The sequence below is a fragment of the Hevea brasiliensis genome, chromosome 10 (assembly GCF_030052815.1).
Source record: "Hevea brasiliensis isolate MT/VB/25A 57/8 chromosome 10, ASM3005281v1, whole genome shotgun sequence".
NCBI classification, from domain to species: domain Eukaryota; kingdom Viridiplantae; phylum Streptophyta; class Magnoliopsida; order Malpighiales; family Euphorbiaceae; genus Hevea; species Hevea brasiliensis.
Genome location: NC_079502.1, coordinates 136,631 through 145,667, shown reverse-complemented (window position 1 = coordinate 145,667; position 9,037 = coordinate 136,631).

The following is a 9,037-nucleotide window of genomic DNA, read 5'->3' as shown; positions in this document are numbered from 1 at the left end:
AGTTAAAAGTTTTAATTTCAACATTAGTTTCCTATTTTAAAAAGCTATTAAACTAGATAAATCTTACTATAATTACATTTCAAGTTTAAATATAGTATTAATTTATCCAAATAACGTTTGAATTATTTATCTTATTAAATTATTCAATTTTATTTGTTTATTATAAATTTTTAAATATATTTTCTTTAATTTTGACATTTTAATTAAGTAAAATTAATTATACTAAATTATTATAAATATTAAGTTATATATTCTGATGTTAAATAAAATTTGATTATTTGATTATGTTAAATAAAATTTGTTAAATAAAATTTTGACATTTTTTTGTTTATACACACACAAATTAATGACTATATAAATATTTTAACTCCTTCATAATTAAGCATCAAAATTGAATGCTCTTTAATTTGTTTGATTACAGTATTCGGCTTATAATTAGGATTTCCGGTCAAAGGATATATTATCATCAAATATCTTATTAACCGAGCCGATTAAATTACAAGAACAATAACAAGAGATATCTTTCCTTAAAAATACAACTCTTTTTTTTTTGTCTATTTTTATATGTCATATTTTGTATTGTAATTAAAAAAATAATTAAATAACTTTATTTTTACAAAAATATATCCATAAATTAATTAAATTATCTTTTATATCACTTAAAAAATTATATAAATATTTATTATGATATTTAGAAGGTATTTGACTTAACTTATAAATATTAACTTACAACCTATAAGCATTAAAAAATTTAAATAGCTATATATTTTATTAAAATATTTATAAATGACTAATAAGTAGTTGATATTTATTAAAAAAAATAACTTATAAACACATTTATTAATAAAATTATTGAAAATAATATTAAATGAGGTACGCTATGAAATTTTAAAATTAAACAAAGGTAATATAATAATATATTTGATCAAACTAACTAAAATAAAAAGTTAATCTCTCAATTTATTTTTTTTTATCTTATAAGTTTAAAAAATATAATAAATAAATTAAGATAAATACTTACGTAATAGAAATAATGGATAAAATAAAATAAAAAAAACAAATTATATGTAGTTAATACTATAAAAGGTGCAGTAATAAGTTTCAAACCGCTATCAATATATTAATATTAAGAATTAATTTAATTGATAAATAGATGTACTTATTTTACCACATTTAATAATGGATGACGTGAGGAGGGTGATATCATCACATTAAATATGAATAACATTACACATGTTTTTATCATGTGAGAAATTGAAACGCTGCATCGGGCAAGCGGTAAAGCGTGTCAGTAGTAAATAAATATATTTAATAAATTTTAATAAATGCAACCGTTCTGTCAGCTCACCTCGGATTGGGAGAGATCACGTTCAAATTATAGAACGTACGCGATGCATTAAAAAATAATATATTTATTATTTTAAAAAATTAATTATTTTTTAAATTTAAAAATACAGGATCAACATCATTTTGAATGAAAATAACTATACACTAAAAGTATTTAATAATTAGTTGAGACCAGAAGTCGCAGATGACAGCTGGAGGCTACAAAGATTGAATAAATAAAATTTTATTACTTTTAATTAAATTATTTAAATCATAGCTCATTTAAAAGAGAAGTAATGAGATAAAATTTTAAAAAATTATAAAATTAATTATTATACTTAATAATAATTAAAAAAAATAAAATTAAAAAAATAATTGATATTTTAAAATGATAAATAATTTTAAATAAAATAATTATTAAAAAGTGATAAATAAAAATAGACGGAGGGATCATTAGAGGCACATACTTTTATTTAGGGTTATGCATGGTTCTTGAGGAATCGAACCGAATCGAACTGAATAATTATACCGAATTAACAGGAATCATACTGAATTGAATTTATTTTGATACTTTAGTTTGATTTTGGTTCTTCATTAATAATTAAACCAAAACCGTATCGAAATCATACCGAATCGAAATTGAAGCGAGAATCAAATTTATATATATGTTTTTCTATGTTTTTTTTAAGATGTATTATATACTTTCAATATAATTATATATACTTATATATGTATATATAATTATGAATAAAATATAAATTAATATTACATTTTATTTTTCTATATTTTCTTAATAATTTTAATTATAAATACATTAAATTACCTTATCATTCTTAATTATAAATATACTATTATCTTATATATATATTAATTCTTAATTATATTTGTATCTTATAGTTAAATATTATGTGATTAATAAATAGTTAAAAATATATATTATATGATATACTATTATATTATATAATATATTTAATATTAAGTTATATATGCACTTTATAATTAAAGATTATATAATTTAGGTATAGCTAAAAGATATATTATATGATATATTATATATTAATAACTCAATTTAAAACTTAAATGTTAATTTAAGTATGACTTTTTAAGGAAATAATAACATAAAATTATTTTAAGAATCGAGAATCAAACTGAAATCGTACCGAACTAAACTAGAATCGAAGAACTGAGAATTGTACTGAACTGAAACCGAAATAATGAAGAATCGAACCGGAATTGTACCGAAATTTCGAAATTCTAATTCGGTTCCGATTCCTAGGCAAATCTCAAACTGAATTGGAACCGACCACCCCTACTTCCAGCCATTTAAATAGATATATTTATTTATGTATTTCATTTAAGAGTGTTGGTCATCTAGTTTTTATATTATTTTTGGATGTTATTTATTTAAAATTAACTATAATATTCTTATTTAACTGTAAAATTTTTAAAATATTTTTTTAACACTTCATAATTACTTTTCACAGTTAAACCATTAATACTTTGTTTATAGTTTCTATATTTATTGTTTACTAATTTTTGTGAAACAATATTTTTAAAACATTTTAATTTTTCTAGAATATATTTTTTTTACTCTTATAGTATAATATGCATGCATCATTTTATTCTTTACTATTTTATAAGTATGTATGTATAAAGTTTTTAATTTCCATATTGACTATGAAAACAAATATTCTAAAAAATTTTTAAAAAAATTGTATCTTTGTATAGATTGTATTTATTTTTCAATTTTTTATTTATTTGCAAATTTATTTTTTATAATTGTGAAAAAAAATTTATACTTTTCAAATATTTTTAATTATAATTATTTCATAAAAAAAATTTATGCACTTTAATTATTTTTGCACATATCTTAATATAAATATTTAATTTAATAATTATTAAATTTATTTTCATATAAATTTAAATTTATATTAAATGCATTAAAATATATATATATATATATAGTACCAACCATATCTCCAATCGATCTCCTATGGACAGTTATTTACGTTCAGAACTATAACCCAGGAGTTCAGTTCACGCACAATTATATATATATATATATATAGTACCAACCATCTTTCCAATCGATCTCCTATGGACAATTATTTACGTTTTCAGAACTGAACCCTGGGCGTGTTATAATTGTCCATAGGAGATCGATTGGAAAGATGGTTGGTACCAACCATAAGCAAATGAATTAACGTCAAGCATGAAAACTACTAAATTATTTGCTGACCATTAGTATTCCATAGAGTAATGCGTACGCAACATTTAATATTGAAAAGAATTAAAATTTAAATATTCATATAATTATAATAGATTGATTATGTTTTATTCATCATAAACTTATTATATATTATGAAAAAATAATCACTTTTTTTTTTTTTTTTTATAGCGATTCATCACTTATAAGTTGAAGCATATAAAAGTATAAATTCATTGAGGCATTCTAGATGAAAATAAGAAAAAAAAAGATTTAAAAAATAATTTGATATTAAAATAATAACAATTGGACACTTAAAAGTATAAAATATTTGTATTCCAGTTAAATGATGGAATTCTTTTCCAGTAAACTATTTAAAATTACAAACCCTAATTTATAAGCTGAAGTTGAAAACTATCAAACTTGAGATATGAAAATTGAGTTAACAAACAAATCAAGTAAAAAGAGACCAAGAATATATATCTTAATCAGTAAATAATTTAACTTTTTAGCTATGCCAAAACGAATGATGAAAATAAAAGAGTTCAGAAATCTACGTGGAATTTAAAAAATGTGCCATTTTAACTTCATATCTAATTTTTCAAAAAAAAAAAAGACAAGGCCCCACTTATATGTAGGTCAAACGTTAAATTCAAACCGAATCAATCAAAAATTATAAAAATCGATAAAAATTTAAAAATAAAAGAAATCGAATAATGAAATGAGTCAATCAAACGAATCGCTCTATTTCGGTTCGATTCGGTTTAAACTAATCGGTTTGATTTTTTATTGATTTTTTAATTTAGACTTAATTTTCAAGTTATTTGATCTAATTTTAACTTTGGTTTGAACCTAATAACCATTAATCGATAAAATTGAACAATTAATATATATAGAATTAAATATAATTCATAAATTTTCCATAAAAATAAATTGATTTGGTTCGATTTAGTTTGATTTGACTATATAAATTACTATTTGATTCGATTCGATTTAACCAATTTTTTCTCTTCAAAACCGAACCGAAATAAATAAAAAAATTTTTATAAAAATCGAAATCGAATCGATTGAATTTTAAAATCAAACTAAATTGACTCAGTTCGGTTCGATTTTTCGATTTGAACCAAATTCTCCTCAGCCCTACTTATATGACCGTTATTCTAAATAAGGGCCGACAATTTTTTACATGACCTTTTTATGTGACATGACTCAACACAAAGTTGAGCGAGTTTGGATTTATTATAAACATGTTTGGATCATAAACAGGTCAATCTGTTTATGACGCGTTAAAAATATAGGTTTAATTAGATTGATCTCTTTAAATCGATTAAAGGCGTAATAACACATTTATTTAAATAAGTTAAAATATTTTATTTTTATTTATTTAAATTTGTTATGACCTACTTATATATATTGCTTAACAACATCATTTTATTACACACATTTAAGAATGTATTTTGATGTTTTTTTAATGTGTCTTACCTTATTAAATAAGTTAAATATGTCAAATGGATTAAATGTGTTAGTGTCATCTGATATTTATAGTAACCCATTTATTTAAAGGGTTATACGAGTCATATCATATAACCTATTTTATAAATATATTCATGTTAGAGTTGAGTATTTTGACACGATTAATTAAATGGGTTGCGTTTTGAGTAAGCCATTTCCATGTTATACATGTAGGTACACGACACGTTTTTTATCTGCGAACACGAATTTTCAACCCTATTCTAGAGTTAAGATATATATATATATATATATTAAAGAAGCAAGGAAAGAAAAAGAATATATTAAAGGAGTAATGTCCAAAAAAATCTTGAACTTTGAGGTTTTCAATAATTTTACTTTAAAACTTTTTTTTTAATAAAAACCTTTATATAATTGTACTTTGCTGTCTATTCTACCATTAAAGATAATGGATTTTGCCAAACTATTTTTTTTAATAAATATATCCTAAACTTTAAACTTTACTACAATTAAACCCTATTGTTAATTGCCCATTTAAATACTAAAAGAGGTGTCAATCACCACTTCCAATCCCTAAACTGATACTAATTAAACCCAATTTATAACAAAAGAAAAAGAAACCAAAAATTCATTTACAACAAAATTGAGACCACTTCTACTATTTCATCATCTCGATAAGTCATTACCTTTGTGACGCTCACCTCTGCTCAACCCAACTCTGTCTTTATGAAGACTTAACATCACTTCCCATCAACATTCCCTCTCAACAATTCAATCAGACCCACCTTAGCAGCCCCAAAATAAAACCAATTAATTCATCAATTATAATTTATTTTATTGTAAATTAAATTTAAATAGTTTTAATTTGAGGATTAGAAGTACTAATCTGGAACTTCTGTTAGTATTTAATGGGGCAGCTAACGATGGGGTTCAAATATAGTAAATTTCAAAGTTTATAGTATATTTGTTAAAAAATAGTTTAAGGTATAATTGTTAAAAAAATGTAAAATTCGAAGTTTTTTTTGGATAATTTTTACTGTTAAAATTAATGTGGAATAAACAACAGGTACAATTATTAAAAAGTTTAAAATTTAAGGTATTTTTATTAAAAATCATTTAAGATAAAATTATTAAAAACATGAAAGTTTAGGATTTTTTTTTTAACACTATCCTATATTAAATTTCAAATCCACTATACTACATCCCTATTAGAGAGGAAGCAAATATTTATTAATTTACATAGTAACATAAAAATGGCCCAGATGATGGATCACATAAGGTCATCTGTCCTAACCTCTTTGCCAACGACAAATGTAAAAAAATAAAAAAATAAAAAAATAAAAAATTTTTTTTTCATGATCAATATATGAATCAATCGACTTTTTATTAGTAAAAATACAAATAGTCCAGTCCTATATATATATATATATATATATATATATATATATATATATAACTTATCTTTCAATGTAGTAAATACACCACTGCCCTCTGTTGTGAATTGGACACCAACAAGAGAATTAGGATTTTGAATACGGATATAATTAACAAAAAGGTACCAATAACTTGATGAGAATTTGAAAAAGCAATTACAAAGAGGAGGTAAAATACGTATAAAAGAAAAACTAATAAGTTACAAATATAATAAAATTCAAGAAAAGCAAAAATTAAAAGAAGAAAATTGCCTTGAGCATGAGTTGGTTGCAAATATTAGAAATCTCATTATAGGATTTAGAGAACAATGCGTCTGTGAGAGGAGTGAAATCCATGGTTATTAGTTTTCGCCTATTGATTTCTGTACAAAGAGGGGAGGAGGAGTTGAGAAAAAGAGAATTGTTGCATTGATTGGAGGGCCAGTGGAAGCATGAGGGTGGGCAAGGGCAGAGAAAGCGGAAGGGGAAAGAGGAGGGAGAGAAAGAAAAAGGACAATAGAAGACGGTGAAAGTGTTTACACTGCAATTTAATTTTTAATATTTTTAGGCCTCAGTTAATTAATGGGTTTGAAATATTAAATTAAAATTATCAATTTAATGTGATCGGGCTCATTGCTCAAGGTAGTAGAAGACTAACAGTTATAGTGGGTATTAATTATATGGAGCAAAACCAATTAATTAATTACTCATACAAGTGGACGTTACCTATTGGACATACAGATATTCAGTGTCTAAAAATATCTTCTAAAAGATGAGCATGAACTAGAGTTATAGGAAAGTGGTGAATTGGTGTGAGTGGGTGGTTATAGAGATAATGGGTGGCTTGTAGGTGGTAATGCGAGGTTACAGAAAGCGGGCTAGTGGAGAGAAAAGATGGCAAGTGGTGGAAATGATAACCACTATACACGGTTACCAAGCAGAAGATCAACAACAACAACTTTGCCTATAAATTGACATGTTGGGCTTCAGTCAGAAGATCAACAACAACAATAACAACAACAACCAATCAATCAACACTTAATAGATATAATGCCTTAACTCAAAATTTCTCAAGTTTAGCAATCTCCTTACATTTTTAAGAGATCTTTTACTTTTCAGTCTAGCATCAAATTGAACTCCAGTCTTTACTTTTCAATTTAAGCAAACAATTTACTTTTCTTCTGCAAATATTTCCATTCTTGTAATAAATTCAATTCCAATCTTTACAATTTCCTATTCATATTCTAGTTTATGCAAAGCAACTGTTTAATTTTTTAGTAAGCCAGTTTATAATTTTCAGCAAATGTTTAAATTTTTAAACAAATTAATCTTTCAATTTCTCAAGATTCTCATTTATACTTTTTGCACATATTTACATTTTATCAACAAGCAATTTAATCTTTTAATGAAGTGCAAATTTTGTCTTTTCTGCACATATTTACTTTTTTGAAGCAATCAACTATGAACAACGTTTATTTTTCAAGCACAATATTTACTCTTGCATGCACAAGTGATCTTTTAATTCCTCAACAATCAATTCCAGTTCTCACATCTTTCAAGTTAATTAAGTAGATATCTTAATGAAGTGTATCCTAGTAGAGTCAAGGAACCCAACGAAAAATTCAGTCCTTTATTTCCCATTAATCGCTCTAATTAGAAGTCAAATAGGCGCAAATGCGTCTATAAATGGGATCATATACGTCATTGACACGCCCGCAATCCAACTCTCACGTGCAAAAAAGACCATATCTGCTTTTGACACTTATAAATTGAGTAAACTCAATTTAATGCAGAAACATAAAGATAAAAAAAATTTAATTAAGTAAAGATAGAAAAATTTAATTAAGGACAGAAATTAAGCTAATTTTACAAAAATTTAAATATTTGAAATAGATTGCTAAAACACAAAAAAAAATTGACTTATTTTTGTAATTAAGTCAAAGATTTTTTGTTACAGTTAATAGATTGTGATACAATGTAATACAATGAAATTTTATATTAAATTTTAATAAAAATTTGAATGCTGTCGGTGTACCAAACATAGGATGTCCACATTTGATGGTGGCAATTTGAAGCAAATTCAGGTTATTGATGACTTTATAGATTTGGTTATCTTTTCTTGTTTATTTTATTAATTAGAGTGGTCCCTTTTTTAAATGTTTTAAGTGGGTGTAAAAAATTAATGAATTGCATGTGAACTCAATTATTAGATCATGTTAATGAACCACCACTCAATCTAATAATTTAAGTTTGTAAATGAGAGTTGCAAGAATAATTATGCATCTTTCTATTATAGCCTGGCATGTGAAAGCTTACTGGACTTGAGTTGAAGCATGAATAAGTATATTTTCACTTTGCCTTATGTCGAAATATTCAACTAATAAATGGGGATGGTCAGATTCAAACTTTAAACTTTTTTATCTGAGAGGCTCTGATACCAATGTCAAGAAACCACTCACTCCAAAACTTAAGTTTGTAGTTGAAGGCTCCAAAAATGATTTTATATTTCTCTGTTAGATCAGAGGGACCACGCGCGCCACATGACACTACAAAGGCCATAAAGGTTTTTTTGTTATTGTTCATAATTCATTAATAAAGGACAAATAAAATTTATTATTACAGG